Source organism: Petromyzon marinus, chromosome 37 (genome assembly GCF_048934315.1).
Source record: "Petromyzon marinus isolate PM22_M1 ecotype Great Lakes invasive population chromosome 37, UKy_Petmar_22M1.pri1.0, whole genome shotgun sequence".
NCBI lineage: Eukaryota > Metazoa > Chordata > Hyperoartia > Petromyzontiformes > Petromyzontidae > Petromyzon > Petromyzon marinus.
In genome coordinates, this window is record NC_133703.1 from 16719121 (window position 1) to 16738356 (window position 19236).

The 19236-nt window shown below is 38.8% G+C and overlaps 26 non-coding genes across 26 annotated transcripts; all 26 read right to left on the minus strand.

The window, feature by feature from the left end:
* Positions 1-499: 499 nt before the first annotated feature.
* TRNAV-UAC (transfer RNA valine (anticodon UAC)) lies at positions 500-572 on the minus strand. The gene has a single exon. It is a non-coding gene; the product is annotated as a tRNA-Val (tRNA).
* A 145-nt stretch (positions 573-717) lies between these two features.
* Positions 718-790, minus strand: TRNAV-CAC (transfer RNA valine (anticodon CAC)). The gene has a single exon. It is a non-coding gene; the product is annotated as a tRNA-Val (tRNA).
* A 364-nt stretch (positions 791-1154) lies between these two features.
* On the minus strand, positions 1155-1227 carry TRNAV-CAC (transfer RNA valine (anticodon CAC)). The gene has a single exon. It is a non-coding gene; the product is annotated as a tRNA-Val (tRNA).
* A 1237-nt stretch (positions 1228-2464) lies between these two features.
* On the minus strand, positions 2465-2537 carry TRNAV-AAC (transfer RNA valine (anticodon AAC)). The gene has a single exon. It is a non-coding gene; the product is annotated as a tRNA-Val (tRNA).
* Positions 2538-2901: 364 nt separating this feature from the next.
* TRNAV-CAC (transfer RNA valine (anticodon CAC)) lies at positions 2902-2974 on the minus strand. Its single transcript has one exon. It is a non-coding gene; the product is annotated as a tRNA-Val (tRNA).
* Positions 2975-3772: 798 nt separating this feature from the next.
* Positions 3773-3845, minus strand: TRNAV-UAC (transfer RNA valine (anticodon UAC)). Its single transcript has one exon. It is a non-coding gene; the product is annotated as a tRNA-Val (tRNA).
* A 147-nt stretch (positions 3846-3992) lies between these two features.
* TRNAV-CAC (transfer RNA valine (anticodon CAC)) lies at positions 3993-4065 on the minus strand. Its single transcript has one exon. It is a non-coding gene; the product is annotated as a tRNA-Val (tRNA).
* Positions 4066-5082: 1017 nt separating this feature from the next.
* Positions 5083-5155, minus strand: TRNAV-CAC (transfer RNA valine (anticodon CAC)). The gene has a single exon. It is a non-coding gene; the product is annotated as a tRNA-Val (tRNA).
* A 580-nt stretch (positions 5156-5735) lies between these two features.
* Positions 5736-5808, minus strand: TRNAV-CAC (transfer RNA valine (anticodon CAC)). The gene has a single exon. It is a non-coding gene; the product is annotated as a tRNA-Val (tRNA).
* An 801-nt stretch (positions 5809-6609) lies between these two features.
* On the minus strand, positions 6610-6682 carry TRNAV-AAC (transfer RNA valine (anticodon AAC)). Its single transcript has one exon. It is a non-coding gene; the product is annotated as a tRNA-Val (tRNA).
* Positions 6683-7046: 364 nt separating this feature from the next.
* On the minus strand, positions 7047-7119 carry TRNAV-CAC (transfer RNA valine (anticodon CAC)). Its single transcript has one exon. It is a non-coding gene; the product is annotated as a tRNA-Val (tRNA).
* A 798-nt stretch (positions 7120-7917) lies between these two features.
* TRNAV-UAC (transfer RNA valine (anticodon UAC)) lies at positions 7918-7990 on the minus strand. Its single transcript has one exon. It is a non-coding gene; the product is annotated as a tRNA-Val (tRNA).
* A 147-nt stretch (positions 7991-8137) lies between these two features.
* On the minus strand, positions 8138-8210 carry TRNAV-CAC (transfer RNA valine (anticodon CAC)). The gene has a single exon. It is a non-coding gene; the product is annotated as a tRNA-Val (tRNA).
* Positions 8211-9009: 799 nt separating this feature from the next.
* TRNAV-UAC (transfer RNA valine (anticodon UAC)) lies at positions 9010-9082 on the minus strand. Its single transcript has one exon. It is a non-coding gene; the product is annotated as a tRNA-Val (tRNA).
* A 145-nt stretch (positions 9083-9227) lies between these two features.
* TRNAV-CAC (transfer RNA valine (anticodon CAC)) lies at positions 9228-9300 on the minus strand. The gene has a single exon. It is a non-coding gene; the product is annotated as a tRNA-Val (tRNA).
* Positions 9301-9880: 580 nt separating this feature from the next.
* TRNAV-CAC (transfer RNA valine (anticodon CAC)) lies at positions 9881-9953 on the minus strand. The gene has a single exon. It is a non-coding gene; the product is annotated as a tRNA-Val (tRNA).
* A 580-nt stretch (positions 9954-10533) lies between these two features.
* Positions 10534-10606, minus strand: TRNAV-UAC (transfer RNA valine (anticodon UAC)). Its single transcript has one exon. It is a non-coding gene; the product is annotated as a tRNA-Val (tRNA).
* Positions 10607-10751: 145 nt separating this feature from the next.
* Positions 10752-10824, minus strand: TRNAV-CAC (transfer RNA valine (anticodon CAC)). The gene has a single exon. It is a non-coding gene; the product is annotated as a tRNA-Val (tRNA).
* A 1673-nt stretch (positions 10825-12497) lies between these two features.
* TRNAV-CAC (transfer RNA valine (anticodon CAC)) lies at positions 12498-12570 on the minus strand. Its single transcript has one exon. It is a non-coding gene; the product is annotated as a tRNA-Val (tRNA).
* A 798-nt stretch (positions 12571-13368) lies between these two features.
* TRNAV-UAC (transfer RNA valine (anticodon UAC)) lies at positions 13369-13441 on the minus strand. Its single transcript has one exon. It is a non-coding gene; the product is annotated as a tRNA-Val (tRNA).
* A 145-nt stretch (positions 13442-13586) lies between these two features.
* On the minus strand, positions 13587-13659 carry TRNAV-CAC (transfer RNA valine (anticodon CAC)). Its single transcript has one exon. It is a non-coding gene; the product is annotated as a tRNA-Val (tRNA).
* A 1673-nt stretch (positions 13660-15332) lies between these two features.
* Positions 15333-15405, minus strand: TRNAV-CAC (transfer RNA valine (anticodon CAC)). The gene has a single exon. It is a non-coding gene; the product is annotated as a tRNA-Val (tRNA).
* A 798-nt stretch (positions 15406-16203) lies between these two features.
* On the minus strand, positions 16204-16276 carry TRNAV-UAC (transfer RNA valine (anticodon UAC)). Its single transcript has one exon. It is a non-coding gene; the product is annotated as a tRNA-Val (tRNA).
* A 145-nt stretch (positions 16277-16421) lies between these two features.
* TRNAV-CAC (transfer RNA valine (anticodon CAC)) lies at positions 16422-16494 on the minus strand. Its single transcript has one exon. It is a non-coding gene; the product is annotated as a tRNA-Val (tRNA).
* A 1673-nt stretch (positions 16495-18167) lies between these two features.
* TRNAV-CAC (transfer RNA valine (anticodon CAC)) lies at positions 18168-18240 on the minus strand. Its single transcript has one exon. It is a non-coding gene; the product is annotated as a tRNA-Val (tRNA).
* A 798-nt stretch (positions 18241-19038) lies between these two features.
* TRNAV-UAC (transfer RNA valine (anticodon UAC)) lies at positions 19039-19111 on the minus strand. The gene has a single exon. It is a non-coding gene; the product is annotated as a tRNA-Val (tRNA).
* Positions 19112-19236: the final 125 nt, after the last annotated feature.

Sequence of the window (19236 nt, forward strand, 5' to 3'; positions counted from 1 at the left end):
TTCATGAAGGCACATTTTGTGTCCTCTTTAAATAAAATCCGAATTATTTTGGTTTAACGTAAAATGTTTCTGCCCGGTTTCAAAACGGGAACCTTTCGCGTGTTAGGCGAACGTGATAACCACTATACTACGGAAACTGCTTGAAGAACATGTAACGTAGCAACATATTTCACTGAAATATTTCGAAACGTCTAGTGTCAAATCATTAAATCATCAAGTTCATGAAGGCATATTTTACGTCCACTTTAAATAAAATACAAATTGTTTTGGTTTTACATAGAATGTTTCCGCCCGGTTTCAAACCAGGAACCTTTCACATGTTAGGTAAACGTAATAACCACTACACTACGGAAACTGCTTGTCAAACTCGTGAAGTTGCAACACACTTCACTGGTATAGGCCTATGCCAACAATGAAGAATCATGAATTCATTATCTTCATGAAAGCACATTTTAGGTCCAATTTAAAAAAAATAGATTTTTATTGGTTATACGTAAAATGTTTCCGCCCGGTTTCGAACCAGGGACCTTTCGCGTGTAAGGCGAACATGATAAGCAATACACTACGGAAACTGCTTGTCAAACTTGTGAAGCTGCAACATACTTCACTGGCATAGGCCAATGCCAACAATGAAGAATCATGAAATCATCATCTTCATGAGTGCACATTTTACGTGCACTTTAAATAAAACAGGAATTGTTTTGGTTTTACATAAAATGTTTCCGCCCGGTTTCGAACCGGGGACCTTTCGCGTGTGAGGCGAACGTGATAACCACTACACTACGGAAACTGCTTGTCAAACTCATAAAGTTGCAACACACTTCACTGGTATAGACCTATGCCAACAATGAAGAATCATGAAATCATCATCTTCATGAAAGCACATTTAACGTGCAATTAAAAAAAAACACGATTTTTTTTGGTTATACGTAAAATGTTTCCCCCCGGTTTAAAAACCAGGAACCTTTCACGTGTTAGGCAAACGTGATAACCACTACACTACGGAAACTGCTCGTCCAATTTGTGAAGCTGCAACATACTTCACTGGCATAGGCCAATGCCAACAATGAAGAATCATGAAATCATCATCTTCATGAGGGCACATTTTACGTGCACTTTAAATAAAACAGGAATTGTTTTCGTTTTACATAAAATGTTTCCGCCCGGTTTCGAACCGGGGACCTTTCGCGTGTGAGGCGAACGTGATAACCACTACACTACGGAAACTGCTTGTCAAACTCGTGAAGTTGCAACACACTTCACTGGTATAGACCTATGCCAACAACGAAAAATCATGAAATCATCATCTTCATGAAAGCACATTTAACGTCCAATTTAAATAAAACACGATTTTTTTTGGTTATACGTAAAATGTTTCCACCCGGTTTCAAACCAGGACCCGTTCACGTGTTAGGCGAACATGATAACCACTACACTACGGAAACTGCTTGTCAAACTTGTGAAGTTGCAACATACTTCACTGGCATAGGCCAATGCCAACAATGAAGAATCATGAAATCATCATCTTCATGAAGGCACATTTTGTGTCCTATTTAAATAAAATCCGAATTGTTTTGGTTATACGTAAAATGTTTCCACCCGGTTTCAAACCAGGACCCTTTCACGTGTTAGGCGAACATGATAACCACTACACTACGGAAACTGCTTGTCAAACTTGTGAAGTTGCAACATACTTCACTGGCATAGGCCAATGCCAACAATGAAGAATCATGAAATCATCACGTTCATGAAGGCACATTTTGTGTCCTCTTTAAATAAAATCCGAATTATTTTGGTTTAACGTAAAATGTTTCTGCCCGGTTTCAAAACGGGGACCTTTCGCGTGTTAGGCGAACGTGATAACCACTATACTACGGAAACTGCTTGAAGAACATGTAACGTAGCAACATATTTCACTGAAATATTTCGAAACGTCTAGTGTCAAATCATTAAATCATCAAGTTCATGAAGGCATATTTTACGTCCACTTTAAATAAAATACAAATTGTTTTGGTTTTACATAGAATGTTTCCGCCCGGTTTGAAACCAGGAACCTTTCACATGTTAGGTAAACGTAATAACCACTACACTACGGAAACTGCTTGTCAAACTCGTGAAGTTGCAACACACTTCACTGGTATAGGCCTATGCCAACAATGAAGAATCATGAATTCATTATCTTCATGAAAGCACATTTTAGGTCCAATTTAAATAAAAATAGATTTTTATTGGTTATACGTAAAATGTTTCCGCCCGGTTTCGAACCAGGGACCTTTCGCGTGTTAGGCGAACATGATAACCAATACACTACGGAAACTGGTTGTCAAACTTGTGAAGCTGCAACATACTTCACTGGCATAGGCCAATGCCAACAATCATCATCTTCATGAAATCATCATCTTCATGAGGGCACATTTTACGTGCACTTTAAATAAAACAGGAATTGTTTTGGTTTTACATAAAATGTTTCCGCCCGGTTTCGAACCGGGGACCTTTCGCGTGTTAGGCGAACGTGATAACCACTACACTACGGAAACTGCTTGCCAAACTCGTCCAGTTGCAACACACTTCACTGGTATAGGCCTATGCCAACAATGAAGAATCATGAAATCATCATCTTCATGAAAGCACATTTAACGTGCAATTTAAAAAAAACACGATTTTTTTTGGTTATACGTAAAATGTTTCCCCCCGGTTTAAAAACCAGGAACCTTTCACGTGTTAGGCAAACGTGATAACCACTACACTACGGTAACTGCTCGTCCAATTTGTGAAGCTGCAACATACTTCACTGGCATAGGCGAATGCCAACAATGAAGAATCATGAAATCATCATCTTCATGAGGGCACATTTTACGTGCACTTTAAATAAAACAGGAATTGTTTTGGTTTTACATGAAATGTTTCCGCCCGGTTTCGAACCGGGGACCTTTCGCGTGTGAGGCGAACGTGATAACCACTACACTACGGAAACTGCTTGTCAAACTCGTGAAGTTGCAACACACTTCACTGGTATAGACCTATGCCAACAACGAAAAATCATGAAATCATCATCTTCATGAAAGCACATTTAACGTCCAATTTAAATAAAACACGATTTTTTTTGGTTATACGTAAAATGTTTCCACCCGGTTTCAAACCAGGACCCTTTCACGTGTTAGGCGAACATGATAACCACTACACTACGGAAACTGCTTGTCAAACTTGTGAAGTTGCAACATACTTCACTGGCATAGGCCAATGCCAACAATGAAGAATCATGAAATCATCACGTTCATGAAGGCACATTTTGTGTCCTCTTTAAATAAAATCCGAATTATTTTGGTTTAACGTAAAATGTTTCTGCCCGGTTTCCAAACGGGGACCTTTCGCGTGTTAGGCGAACGTGATAACCACTATACTACGGAAACTGCTTGAAGAACATGTAACGTAGCAACATATTTCACTGAAATATTTCGAAACGTCTAGTGTCAAATCATTAAATCATCAAGTTCATGAAGGCATATTTTACGTCCACTTTAAATAAAATACAAATTGTTTTGGTTTTACATAGAATGTTTCCGCCCGGTTTCAAACCAGGAACCTTTCACATGTTAGGTAAACGTAATAACCACTACACTACGGAAACTGCTTGTCAAACTCGTGAAGTTGCAACACACTTCACTGGTATAGGCCTATGCCAACAATGAAGAATCATGAATTCATTATCTTCATGAAAGCACATTTTAGGTCCAATTTAAATAAAATAGATTTTTATTGGTTATACGTAAAATGTTTCCGCCCGGTTTCGAACCAGGGACCTTTCGCGTGTAAGGCGAACATGATAAGCAATACACTACGGAAACTGCTTGTCAAACTTGTGAAGCTGCAACATACTTCACTGGCATAGGCCAATGCCAACAATCTTCATCTTCATGAAATCATCATCTTCATGAGGGCACATTTTACGTGCACTTTAAATAAAACAGGAATTGTTTTGGTTTTACATAAAATGTTTCCGCCCGGTTTCGAACCGGGGACCTTTCGCGTGTGAGGCGAACGTGATAACCACTACACTACGGAAACTGCTTGTCAAACTCATAAAGTTGCAACACACTTCACTGGTATAGACCTATGCCAACAACGAAGAATCATGAAATCATCATCTTCATGAAAGCACATTTAACGTGCAATTTAAAAAAAACACGATTTTTTTTGGTTATACGTAAAATGTTTCCACACGGTTTCAAACCAGGACCCTTTCACGTGTTAGGCGAACGTGATAACCACTACACTACGGAAACTGCTAGTCAAACTTGTGAAGTTGCAACACACTTCACTGGTATAGGCCAATGCCAACAATGAAGAATCATGAAATCATCATCTTCATGAAGGCACATTTTGTGTCCTATTTAAATAAAATCCGAATTGTTTTGGTTTAACGTAAAATGTGTCTGCCCGGTTTCAAACCGGGGACCTTTCGCGTGTTAGGCGAACGTGATAACCACTACACTACGGAAACTGCTTGAAGAACATGTAACGTAGCAACATATTTCACTGAAATATTTCGAAACGTCTAGTGTCAAATCATTAAATCATCAAGTTCATGAAGGCATATTTTACGTCCACTTTAAATAAAATACAAATTGTTTTGGTTTTACATAGAATGTTTCCGCCCGGTTTCAAACCAGGGACCTTTCGCGTGTTAGGCGAACGTAATAACCACTACACTACGGAAACTGCTTGCCAAACTCGTCCAGTTGCAACACACTTCACTGGTATAGGCCTATGCCAACAATGAAGAATCATGAAATCATCATCTTCATGAAAGCACATTTAACGTGCAATTTAAAAAAAACACGATTTTTTTTGGTTATACGTAAAATGTTTCCACCCGGTTTCGAACCAGGGACCTTTCGCGTGTAAGGCGAACATGATAAGCAATACACTACGGAAACTGATTGTCAAACTTGTGAAGCTGCAACATACTTCACTGGCATAGGCCAATGCCAACAATGAAGAATCATGAAATCATCATCTTCATGAGGGCACATTTTACGTGCACTTTAAATAAAACAGGAATTGTTTTGGTTTTACATAAAATGTTTCCGCCCGGTTTCGAACCGGGGACCTTTCGCGTGTGAGGCGAACGTGATAACCACTACACTACGGAAACTGCTTGTCAAACTCATAAAGTTGCAACACACTTCACTGGTATAGACCTATGCCAACAATGAAGAATCATGAAATCATCATCTTCATGAAAGCACATTTAACGTGCAATTTTAAAAAAACACGATTTTTTTTGGTTATACGTAAAATGTTTCCACACGGTTTCAAACCAGGACCCTTTCACGTGTTAGGCGAACGTGATAACCACTACACTACGGAAACTGCTAGTCAAACTTGTGAAGTTGCAACACACTTCACTGGTATAGGCCTATGCCAACAATGAAGAATCATGAATTCATTATCTTCATGAAAGCACATTTTAGGTCCAATTGAAATAAAATAGATTTTTATTGGTTATACGTAAAATGTTTCCGCCCGGTTTCGAACCAGGGACCTTTCGCGTGTTAGGCGAACATGATAAGCAATACACTACGGAAACTGCTCGTCCAATTTGTGAAGCTGCAACATACTTCACTGGCATAGGCCAATGCCAACAATGAAGAATCATGAAATCATCATCTTCATGAGGGCACATTTTACGTGCACTTTAAATAAAACAGGAATTGTTTTGGTTTTACATAAAATGTTTCCGCCCGGTTTCGAACCGGGGACCTTTCGCGTGTGAGGCGAACGTGATAACCACTACACTACGGAAACTGCTTGTCAAACTCGTGAAGTTGCAACACACTTCACTGGTATAGGCCAATGCCAACAATGAAGAATCATGAAATCATCACGTTCATGAAGGCACATTTTGTGTCCTCTTTAAATAAAATCCGAATTATTTTGGTTTAACGTAAAATGTTTCTGCCCGGTTTCAAAACGGGGACCTTTCGCGTGTTAGGCGAACGTGATAACCACTATACTAAGGAAACTGCTTGAAGAACATGTAACGTAGCAACATATTTCACTGAAATATTTCGAAACGTCTAGTGTCAAATCATTAAATCATCAAGTTCATGAAGGCATATTTTACGTCCACTTTAAATAAAATACAAATTGTTTTGGTTTTACATAGAATGTTTCCGCCCGGTTTCAAACCAGGAACCTTTCACATGTTAGGTAAACGTAATAACCACTACACTACGGAAACTGCTTGTCAAACTCGTGAAGTTGCAACACACTTCACTGGTATAGGCCTATGCCAACAATGAAGAATCATGAATTCATTATCTTCATGAAAGCACATTTTAGGTCCAATTTAAATAAAAATAGATTTTTATTGGTTATACGTAAAATGTTTCCGCCCGGTTTCGAACCAGGGACCTTTCGCGTGTTAGGCGAACATGATAACCAATACACTACGGAAACTGGTTGTCAAACTTGTGAAGCTGCAACATACTTCACTGGCATAGGCCAATGCCAACAATCATCATCTTCATGAAATCATCATCTTCATGAGGGCACATTTTACGTGCACTTTAAATAAAACAGGAATTGTTTTGGTTTTACATAAAATGTTTCCGCCCGGTTTCGAACCGGGGACCTTTCGCGTGTTAGGCGAACGTGATAACCACTACACTACGGAAACTGCTTGCCAAACTCGTCCAGTTGCAACACACTTCACTGGTATAGGCCTATGCCAACAATGAAGAATCATGAAATCATCATCTTCATGAAAGCACATTTAACGTGCAATTTAAAAAAAACACGATTTTTTTTGGTTATACGTAAAATGTTTCCCCCCGGTTTAAAAACCAGGAACCTTTCACGTGTTAGGCAAACGTGATAACCACTACACTACGGTAACTGCTCGTCCAATTTGTGAAGCTGCAACATACTTCACTGGCATAGGCGAATGCCAACAATGAAGAATCATGAAATCATCATCTTCATGAGGGCACATTTTACGTGCACTTTAAATAAAACAGGAATTGTTTTGGTTTTACATGAAATGTTTCCGCCCGGTTTCGAACCGGGGACCTTTCGCGTGTGAGGCGAACGTGATAACCACTACACTACGGAAACTGCTTGTCAAACTCGTGAAGTTGCAACACACTTCACTGGTATAGACCTATGCCAACAACGAAAAATCATGAAATCATCATCTTCATGAAAGCACATTTAACGTCCAATTTAAATAAAACACGATTTTTTTTGGTTATACGTAAAATGTTTCCACCCGGTTTCAAACCAGGACCCTTTCACGTGTTAGGCGAACATGATAACCACTACACTACGGAAACTGCTTGTCAAACTTGTGAAGTTGCAACATACTTCACTGGCATAGGCCAATGCCAACAATGAAGAATCATGAAATCATCACGTTCATGAAGGCACATTTTGTGTCCTCTTTAAATAAAATCCGAATTATTTTGGTTTAACGTAAAATGTTTCTGCCCGGTTTCCAAACGGGGACCTTTCGCGTGTTAGGCGAACGTGATAACCACTATACTACGGAAACTGCTTGAAGAACATGTAACGTAGCAACATATTTCACTGAAATATTTCGAAACGTCTAGTGTCAAATCATTAAATCATCAAGTTCATGAAGGCATATTTTACGTCCACTTTAAATAAAATACAAATTGTTTTGGTTTTACATAGAATGTTTCCGCCCGGTTTCAAACCAGGAACCTTTCACATGTTAGGTAAACGTAATAACCACTACACTACGGAAACTGCTTGTCAAACTCGTGAAGTTGCAACACACTTCACTGGTATAGGCCTATGCCAACAATGAAGAATCATGAATTCATTATCTTCATGAAAGCACATTTTAGGTCCAATTTAAATAAAATAGATTTTTATTGGTTATACGTAAAATGTTTCCGCCCGGTTTCGAACCAGGGACCTTTCGCGTGTAAGGCGAACATGATAAGCAATACACTACGGAAACTGCTTGTCAAACTTGTGAAGCTGCAACATACTTCACTGGCATAGGCCAATGCCAACAATCTTCATCTTCATGAAATCATCATCTTCATGAGGGCACATTTTACGTGCACTTTAAATAAAACAGGAATTGTTTTGGTTTTACATAAAATGTTTCCGCCCGGTTTCGAACCGGGGACCTTTCGCGTGTGAGGCGAACGTGATAACCACTACACTACGGAAACTGCTTGTCAAACTCATAAAGTTGCAACACACTTCACTGGTATAGACCTATGCCAACAACGAAGAATCATGAAATCATCATCTTCATGAAAGCACATTTAACGTGCAATTTAAAAAAAACACGATTTTTTTTGGTTATACGTAAAATGTTTCCACACGGTTTCAAACCAGGACCCTTTCACGTGTTAGGCGAACGTGATAACCACTACACTACGGAAACTGCTAGTCAAACTTGTGAAGTTGCAACACACTTCACTGGTATAGGCCAATGCCAACAATGAAGAATCATGAAATCATCATCTTCATGAAGGCACATTTTGTGTCCTATTTAAATAAAATCCGAATTGTTTTGGTTTAACGTAAAATGTGTCTGCCCGGTTTCAAACCGGGGACCTTTCGCGTGTTAGGCGAACGTGATAACCACTACACTACGGAAACTGCTTGAAGAACATGTAACGTAGCAACATATTTCACTGAAATATTTCGAAACGTCTAGTGTCAAATCATTAAATCATCAAGTTCATGAAGGCATATTTTACGTCCACTTTAAATAAAATACAAATTGTTTTGGTTTTACATAGAATGTTTCCGCCCGGTTTCAAACCAGGGACCTTTCGCGTGTTAGGCGAACGTAATAACCACTACACTACGGAAACTGCTTGCCAAACTCGTCCAGTTGCAACACACTTCACTGGTATAGGCCTATGCCAACAATGAAGAATCATGAAATCATCATCTTCATGAAAGCACATTTAACGTGCAATTTAAAAAAAACACGATTTTTTTTGGTTATACGTAAAATGTTTCCGCCCGGTTTCGAACCAGGGACCTTTCGCGTGTAAGGCGAACATGATAAGCAATACACTACGGAAACTGATTGTCAAACTTGTGAAGCTGCAACATACTTCACTGGCATAGGCCAATGCCAACAATGAAGAATCATGAAATCATCATCTTCATGAGGGCACATTTTACGTGCACTTTAAATAAAACAGGAATTGTTTTGGTTTTACATAAAATGTTTCCGCCCGGTTTCGAACCGGGGACCTTTCGCGTGTGAGGCGAACGTGATAACCACTACACTACGGAAACTGCTTGTCAAACTCATAAAGTTGCAACACACTTCACTGGTATAGACCTATGCCAACAATGAAGAATCATGAAATCATCATCTTCATGAAAGCACATTTAACGTGCAATTTTAAAAAAACACGATTTTTTTTGGTTATACGTAAAATGTTTCCACACGGTTTCAAACCAGGACCCTTTCACGTGTTAGGCGAACGTGATAACCACTACACTACGGAAACTGCTAGTCAAACTTGTGAAGTTGCAACACACTTCACTGGTATAGGCCTATGCCAACAATGAAGAATCATGAATTCATTATCTTCATGAAAGCACATTTTAGGTCCAATTGAAATAAAATAGATTTTTATTGGTTATACGTAAAATGTTTCCGCCCGGTTTCGAACCAGGGACCTTTCGCGTGTTAGGCGAACATGATAAGCAATACACTACGGAAACTGCTCGTCCAATTTGTGAAGCTGCAACATACTTCACTGGCATAGGCCAATGCCAACAATGAAGAATCATGAAATCATCATCTTCATGAGGGCACATTTTACGTGCACTTTAAATAAAACAGGAATTGTTTTGGTTTTACATAAAATGTTTCCGCCCGGTTTCGAACCGGGGACCTTTCGCGTGTGAGGCGAACGTGATAACCACTACACTACGGAAACTGCTTGTCAAACTCGTGAAGTTGCAACACACTTCACTGGTATAGACCTATGCCAACAACGAAAAATCATGAAATCATCATCTTCATGAAAGCACATTTAACGTCCAATTTAAATAAAACACGATTTTTTTTGGTTATACGTAAAATGTTTCCACCCGGTTTCAAACCAGGACCCTTTCACGTGTTAGGCGAACATGATAACCACTACACTACGGAAACTGCTTGTCAAACTTGTGAAGTTGCAACATACTTCACTGGCATAGGCCAATGCCAACAATGAAGAATCATGAAATCATCACGTTCATGAAGGCACATTTTGTGTCCTCTTTAAATAAAATCCGAATTATTTTGGTTTAACGTAAAATGTTTCTGCCCGGTTTCAAAACGGGGACCTTTCGCGTGTTAGGTAAACGTAATAACCACTACACTACGGAAACTGCTTGTCAAACTCGTGAAGTTGCAACACACTTCACTGGTATAGGCCTATGCCAACAATGAAGAATCATGAATTCATTATCTTCATGAAAGCACATTTTAGGTCCAATTTAAATAAAATAGATTTTTATTGGTTATACGTAAAATGTTTCCGCCTGGTTTCGAACCAGGGACCTTTCGCGTGTAAGGCGAACATGATAAGCAATACACTACGGAAACTGCTTGTCAAACTTGTGAAGCTGCAACATACTTCACTGGCATAGGCCAATGCCAACAATGAAAAATCATGAAATCATCATCTTCATGAGTGCACATTTTACGTGCACTTTAAATAAAACAGGAATTGTTTTGGTTTTACATAAAATGTTTCCGCCCGGTTTCGAACCGGGGACCTTTCGCGTGTGAGGCGAACGTGATAACCACTACACTACGGAAACTGCTTGTCAAACTCATAAAGTTGCAACACACTTCACTGGTATAGACCTATGCCAACAATGAAGAATCATGAAATCATCATCTTCATGAAAGCACATTTAACGTGCAATTTAAAAAAAAACACGATTTTTTTTGGTTATACGTAAAATGTTTCCACACGGTTTCAAACCAGGACCCTTTCACGTGTTAGGCGAACGTGATAACCACTACACTACGGAAACTGCTAGTCAAACTTGTGAAGTTGCAACACACTTCACTGGTATAGGCCAATGCCAACAATGAAGAATCATGAAATCATCATCTTCATGAAGGCACATTTTGTGTCCTATTTAAATAAAATCCGAATTGTTTTGGTTTAACGTAAAATGTGTCTGCCCGGTTTCAAACCGGGGACCTTTCGCGTGTTAGGCGAACGTGATAACCACTACACTACGGAAACTGCTTGAAGAACATGTAACGTAGCAACATATTTCACTGAAATATTTCGAAACGTCTAGTGTCAAATCATTAAATCATCAAGTTCATGAAGGCATATTTTACGTCCACTTTAAATAAAATACAAATTGTTTTGGTTTTACATAGAATGTTTCCGCCCGGTTTCAAACCAGGAACCTTTCACATGTTAGGTAAACGTAATAACCACTACACTACGGAAACTGCTTGTCAAACTCGTGAAGTTGCAACACACTTCACTGGTATAGGCCTATGCCAACAATGAAAAATCATGAATTCATTATCTTCATGAAAGCACATTTTAGGTCCAATTTAAATAAAATACGATTTTTATTGGTTATACGTAAAATGTTTCCGCCCGGTTTCGAACCAGGGACCTTTCGCGTGTTAGGCGAACATGATAAGCAATACACTACGGAAACTGGTTGTCAAACTTGTGAAGCTGCAACATACTTCACTGGCATAGGCCAATGCCAACAATCATCATCTTCATGAAATCATCATCTTCATGAGGGCACATTTTACGTGCACTTTAAATAAAACAGGAATTGTTTTGGTTTTACATAAAATGTTTCCGCCCAGTTTCGAACCGGGGACCTTTCGCGTGTGAGGCGAACGTGATAACCACTACACTACGGAAACTGCTTGTCAAACTCATAAAGTTGCAACACACTTCACTGGTATAGACCTATGCCAACAATGAAGAATCATGAAATCATCATCTTCATGAAAGCACATTTAACGTGCAATTTAAAAAAAACACGATTTTTTTTGGTTATACGTAAAATGTTTCCACACGGTTTCAAACCAGGACCCTTTCACGTGTTAGGCGAACGTGATAACCACTACACTACGGAAACTGCTAGTCAAACTTGTGAAGTTGCAACACACTTCACTGGTATAGGCCTATGCCAACAATGAAGAATCATGAATTCATTATCTTCATGAAAGCACATTTTAGGTCCAATTTAAATAAAATAGATTTTTATTGGTTATACGTAAAATGTTTCCGCCCGGTTTCGAACCAGGGACCTTTCGCGTGTTAGGCGAACATGATAAGCAATACACTACGGAAACTGCTCGTCCAATTTATGAAGCTGCAACATACTTCACTGGCATAGGCCAATGCCAACAATGAAGAATCATGAAATCATCATCTTCATGAGGGCACATTTTACGTGCACTTTAAATAAAACAGGAATTGTTTTGGTTTTACATAAAATGTTTCCGCCCGGTTTCGAACCGGGGACCTTTCGCGTGTGAGGCGAACGTGATAACCACTACACTACGGAAACTGCTTGTCAAACTCGTGAAGTTGCAACACACTTCACTGGTATAGACCTATGCCAACAACGAAAAATCATGAAATCATCATCTTCATGAAAGCACATTTAACGTCCAATTTAAATAAAACACGATTTTTTTTGGTTATACGTAAAATGTTTCCACCCGGTTTCAAACCAGGACCCTTTCACGTGTTAGGCGAACATGATAACCACTACACTACGGAAACTGCTTGTCAAACTTGTGAAGTTGCAACATACTTCACTGGCATAGGCCAATGCCAACAATGAAGAATCATGAAATCATCACGTTCATGAAGGCACATTTTGTGTCCTCTTTAAATAAAATCCGAATTATTTTGGTTTAACGTAAAATGTTTCTGCCCGGTTTCAAAACGGGGACCTTTCGCGTGTTAGGCGAACGTGATAACCACTATACTACGGAAACTGCTTGAAGAACATGTAACGTAGCAACATATTTCACTGAAATATTTCGAAACGTCTAGTGTCAAATCATTAAATCATCAAGTTCATGAAGGCATATTTTACGTCCACTTTAAATAAAATACAAATTGTTTTGGTTTTACATAGAATGTTTCCGCCCGGTTTCAAACCAGGAACCTTTCACATGTTAGGTAAACGTAATAACCACTACACTACGGAAACTGCTTGTCAAACTCGTGAAGTTGCAACACACTTCACTGGTATAGGCCTATGCCAACAATGAAGAATCATGAATTCATTATCTTCATGAAAGCACATTTTAGGTCCAATTTAAATAAAATAGATTTTTATTGGTTATACGTAAAATGTTTCCGCCCGGTTTCGAACCAGGGACCTTTCGCGTGTAAGGCGAACATGATAAGCAATACACTACGGAAACTGCTTGACAAACTTGTGAAGCTGCAACATACTTCACTGGCATAGGCCAATGCCAACAATGAAAAATCATGAAATCATCATCTTCATGAGTGCACATTTTACGTGCACTTTAAATAAAACAGGAATTGTTTTGGTTTTACATAAAATGTTTCCGCCCGGTTTCGAACCGGGGACCTTTCGCGTGTGAGGCGAACGTGATAACCACTACACTACGGAAACTGCTTGTCAAACTCATAAAGTTGCAACACACTTCACTGGTATAGACCTATGCCAACAATGAAGAATCATGAAATCATCATCTTCATGAAAGCACATTTAACGTGCAATTTAAAAAAAAACACGATTTTTTTTGGTTATACGTAAAATGTTTCCACACGGTTTCAAACCAGGACCCTTTCACGTGTTAGGCGAACGTGATAACCACTACACTACGGAAACTGCTAGTCAAACTTGTGAAGTTGCAACACACTTCACTGGTATAGGCCAATGCCAACAATGAAGAATCATGAAATCATCATCTTCATGAAGGCACATTTTGTGTCCTATTTAAATAAAATCCGAATTGTTTTGGTTTAACGTAAAATGTGTCTGCCCGGTTTCAAACCGGGGACCTTTCGCGTGTTAGGCGAACGTGATAACCACTACACTACGGAAACTGCTTGAAGAACATGTAACGTAGCAACATATTTCACTGAAATATTTCGAAACGTCTAGTGTCAAATCATTAAATCATCAAGTTCATGAAGGCATATTTTACGTCCACTTTAAATAAAATACAAATTGTTTTGGTTTTACATAGAATGTTTCCGCCCGGTTTCAAACCAGGAACCTTTCACATGTTAGGTAAACGTAATAACCACTACACTACGGAAACTGTTTGTCAAACTCGTGAAGTTGCAACACACTTCACTGGTATAGGCCTATGCCAACAATGAAAAATCATGAATTCATTATCTTCATGAAAGCACATTTTAGGTCCAATTTAAATAAAATACGATTTTTATTGGTTATACGTAAAATGTTTCCGCCCGGTTTCGAACCAGGGACCTTTCGCGTGTTAGGCGAACATGATAACCAATACACTACGGAAACTGGTTGTCAAACTTGTGAAGCTGCAACATACTTCACTGGCATAGGCCAATGCCAACAATCATCATCTTCATGAAATCATCATCTTCATGAGGGCACATTTTACGTGCACTTTAAATAAAACAGGAATTGTTTTGGTTTTACATAAAATGTTTCCGCCCAGTTTCGAACCGGGGACCTTTCGCGTGTGAAGCGAACGTGATAACCACTACACTACGGAAACTGCTTGTCAAACTCATAAAGTTGCAACACACTTCACTGGTATAGACCTATGCCAACAATGAAGAATCATGAAATCATCATCTTCATGAAAGCACATTTAACGTGCAATTTAAAAAAAACACGATTTTTTTTGGTTATACGTAAAATGTTTCCACACGGTTTCAAACCAGGACCCTTTCACGTGTTAGGCGAACGTGATAACCACTACACTACGGAAACTGCTAGTCAAACTTGTGAAGTTGCAACACACTTCACTGGTATAGGCCTATGCCAACAATGAAGAATCATGAATTCATTATCTTCATGAAAGCACATTTTAGGTCCAATTTAAATAAAATAGATTTTTATTGGTTATACGTAAAATGTTTCCGCCCGGTTTCGAACCAGGGACCTTTCGCGTGTTAGGCGAACATGATAAGCAATACACTACGGAAACTGCTCGTCCAATTTATGAAGCTGCAACATACTTCACTGGCATAGGCCAATGCCAACAATGAAGAATCATGAAATCATCATCTTCATGAGGGCACATTTTACGTGCACTTTAAATAAAACAGGAATTGTTTTGGTTTTACATAAAATGTTTCCGCCCGGTTTCGAACCGGGGACCTTTCGCGTGTGAGGCGAACGTGATAACCACTACACTACGGAAACTGCTTGTCAAACTCGTGAAGTTGCAACACACTTCACTGGTATAGACCTATGCCAACAACGAAAAATCATGAAATCATCATCTTCATGAAAGCACATTTAACGTCCAATTTAAATAAAACACGATTTTTTTTGGTTATACGTAAAATGTTTCCACCCGGTTTCAAACCAGGACCCTTTCACGTGTTAGGCGAACATGATAACCACTACACTACGGAAACTGCTTGTCAAACTTGTGAAGTTGCAACATACTTCACTGGCATAGGCCAATGCCAACAATGAAGAATCATGAAATCATCACGTTCATGAAGGCACATTTTGTGTCCTCTTTAAATAAAATCCGAATTATTTTGGTTTAACGTAAAATGTTTCTGCCCGGTTTCAAAACGGGGACCTTTCGCGTGTTAGGCGAACGTGATAACCACTATACTACGGAAACTGCTTGAAGAACATGTAACGTAGCAACATATTTCACTGAAATATTTCGAAACGTCTAGTGTCAAATCATTAAATCATCAAGTTCATGAAGGCATATTTTACGTCCACTTTAAATAAAATACAAATTGTTTTGGTTTTACATAGAATGTTTCCGCCCGGTTTCAAACCAGGAACCTTTCACATGTTAGGTAAACGTAATAACCACTACACTACGGAAACTGCTTGTCAAACTCGTGAAGTTGCAACACACTTCACTGGTATAGGCCTATGCCAACAATGAAGAATCATGAATTCATTATCTTCATGAAAGCACATTTTAGGTCCAATTTAAATAAAATAGATTTTTATTGGTTATACGTAAAATGTTTCCGCCCGGTTTCGAACCAGGGACCTTTCGCGTGTAAGGCGAACATGATAAGCAATACACTACGGAAACTGCTTGACAAACTTGTGAAGCTGCAACATACTTCACTGGCATAGGCCAATGCCAACAATGAAAATTCATGAAATCATCATCTTCATGAGTGCACATTTTACGTGCACTTTAAATAAAACAGGAATTGTTTTGGTTTTACATAAAATGTTTCCGCCCGGTTTCGAACCGGGGACCTTTCGCGTGTGAGGCGAACGTGATAACCACTACACTACGGAAACTGCTTGTCAAACTCATAAAGTTGCAACACACTTCACTGGTATAGACCTATGCCAACAATGAAGAATCATGAAATCATCATCTTCATGAAAGCACATTTAACGTGCAATTTAAAAAAAAACACGATTTTTTTTGGTTATACGTAAAATGTTTCCACACGGTTTCAAACCAGGACCCTTTCACGTGTTAGGCGAACGTGATAACCACTACACTACGGAAACTGCTAGTCAAACTTGTGAAGTTGCAACACACTTCACTGGTATAGGCCAATGCCAACAATGAAGAATCATGAAATCATCATCTTCATGAAGGCACATTTTGTGTCCTATTTAAATAAAATCCGAATTGTTTTGGTTTAACGTAAAATGTGTCTGCCCGGTTTCAAACCGGGGACCTTTCGCGTGTTAGGCGAACGTGATAACCACTACACTACGGAAACTGCTTGAAGAACATGTAACGTAGCAACATATTTCACTGAAATATTTCGAAACGTCTAGTGTCAAATCATTAAATCATCAAGTTCATGAAGGCATATTTTACGTCCACTTTAAATAAAATACAAATTGTTTTGGTTTTACATAGAATGTTTCTGCCCGGTTTCAAACCAGGAACCTTTCACATGTTAGGTAAACGTAATAACCACTACACTACGGAAACTGCTTGTCAAACTCGTGAAGTTGCAACACACTTCACTGGTATAGGCCTATGCCAACAATGAAAAATCATGAATTCATTATCTTCATGAAAGCACATTTTAGGTCCAATTTAAATAAAATACGATTTTTATTGGTTATACGTAAAATGTTTCCGCCCGGTTTCGAACCAGTGACCTTTCGCGTGTTAGGCGAACATGATAACCAATACACTACGGAAACTGGTTGTCAAACTTGTGAAGCTGCAACATACTTCACTGGCATAGGCCAATGCCAACAATCATCATCTTCATGAAATCATCATCTTCATGAGGGCACATTTTACGTGCACTTTAAATAAAACAGGAATTGTTTTGGTTTTACATAAAATGTTTCCGCCCAGTTTCGAACCGGGGACCTTTCGCGTGTGAGGCGAACGTGATAACCACTACACTACGGAAACTGCTTGTCAAACTCATAAAGTTGCAACACACTTCACTGGTATAGACCTATGCCAACAATGAAGAATCATGAAATCATCATCTTCATGAAAGCACATTTAACGTGCAATTTAAAAAAAACACGATTTTTTTTGGTTATACGTAAAATGTTTCCACACGGTTTCAAACCAGGACCCTTTCACGTGTTAGGCGAACGTGATAACCACTACACTACGGAAACTGCTAGTCAAACTTGTGAAGTTGCAACACACTTCACTGGTATAGGCCTATGCCAACAATGAAGAATCATGAATTCATTATCTTCATGAAAGCACATTTTAGGTCCAATTTAAATAAAATAGATTTTTATTGGTTATACGTAAAATGTTTCCGCCCGGTTTCGAACCAGGGACCTTTCGCGTGTTAGGCGAACATGATAAGCAATACACTACGGAAACTGCTCGTCCAATTTATGAAGCTGCAACATACTTCACTGGCATAGGCCAATGCCAACAATGAAGAATCATGAAATCATCATCTTCATGAGGGCACATTTTACGTGCACTTTAAATAAAACAGGAATTGTTTTGGTTTTACATAAAATGTTTCCGCCCGGTTTCGAACCGGGGACCTTTCGCGTGTGAGGCGAACGTGATAACCACTACACTACGGAAACTGCTTGTCAAACTCGTGAAGTTGCAACACACTTCACTGGTATAGACCTATGCCAACAACGAAAAATCATGAAATCATCATCTTCATGAAAGCACATTTAACGTCCAATTTAAATAAAACACGATTTTTTTTGGTTATACGTAAAATGTTTCCACCCGGTTTCAAACCAGGACCCTTTCACGTGTTAGGCGAACATGATAACCACTACACTACGGAAACTGCTTGTCAAACTTGTGAAGTTGCAACATACTTCACTGGCATAGGCCAATGCCAACAATGAAGAATCATGAAATCATCACGTTCATGAAGGCACATTTTGTGTCCTCTTTAAATAAAATCCGAATTATTTTGGTTTAACGTAAAATGTTTCTGCCCGGTTTCAAAACGGGGACCTTTCGCGTGTTAGGCGAACGTGATAACCACTATACTACGGAAACTGCTTGAAGAACATGTAACGTAGCAACATATTTCACTGAAATATTTCGAAACGTCTAGTGTCAAATCATTAAATCATCAAGTTCATGAAGGCATATTTTACGTCCACTTTAAATAAAATACAAATTGTTTTGGTTTTACATAGAATGTTTCCGCCCGGTTTCAAACCAGGAACCTTTCACATGTTAGGTAAACGTAATAACCACTACACTACGGAAACTGCTTGTCAAACTCGTGAAGTTGCAACACACTTCACTGGTATAGGCCTATGCCAACAATGAAGAATCATGAATTCATTATCTTCATGAAAGCACATTTTAGGTCCAATTTAAATAAAATAGATTTTTATTGGTTATACGTAAAATGTTTCCGCCCGGTTTCGAACCAGGGACCTTTCGCGTGTAAGGCGAACATGATAAGCAATACACTACGGAAACTGCTTGTCAAACTTGTGAAGCTGCAACATACTTCACTGGCATAGGCCAATGCCAACAATGAAGAATCATGAAATCATCATCTTCATGAGTGCACATTTTACGTGCACTTTAAATAAAACAGGAAT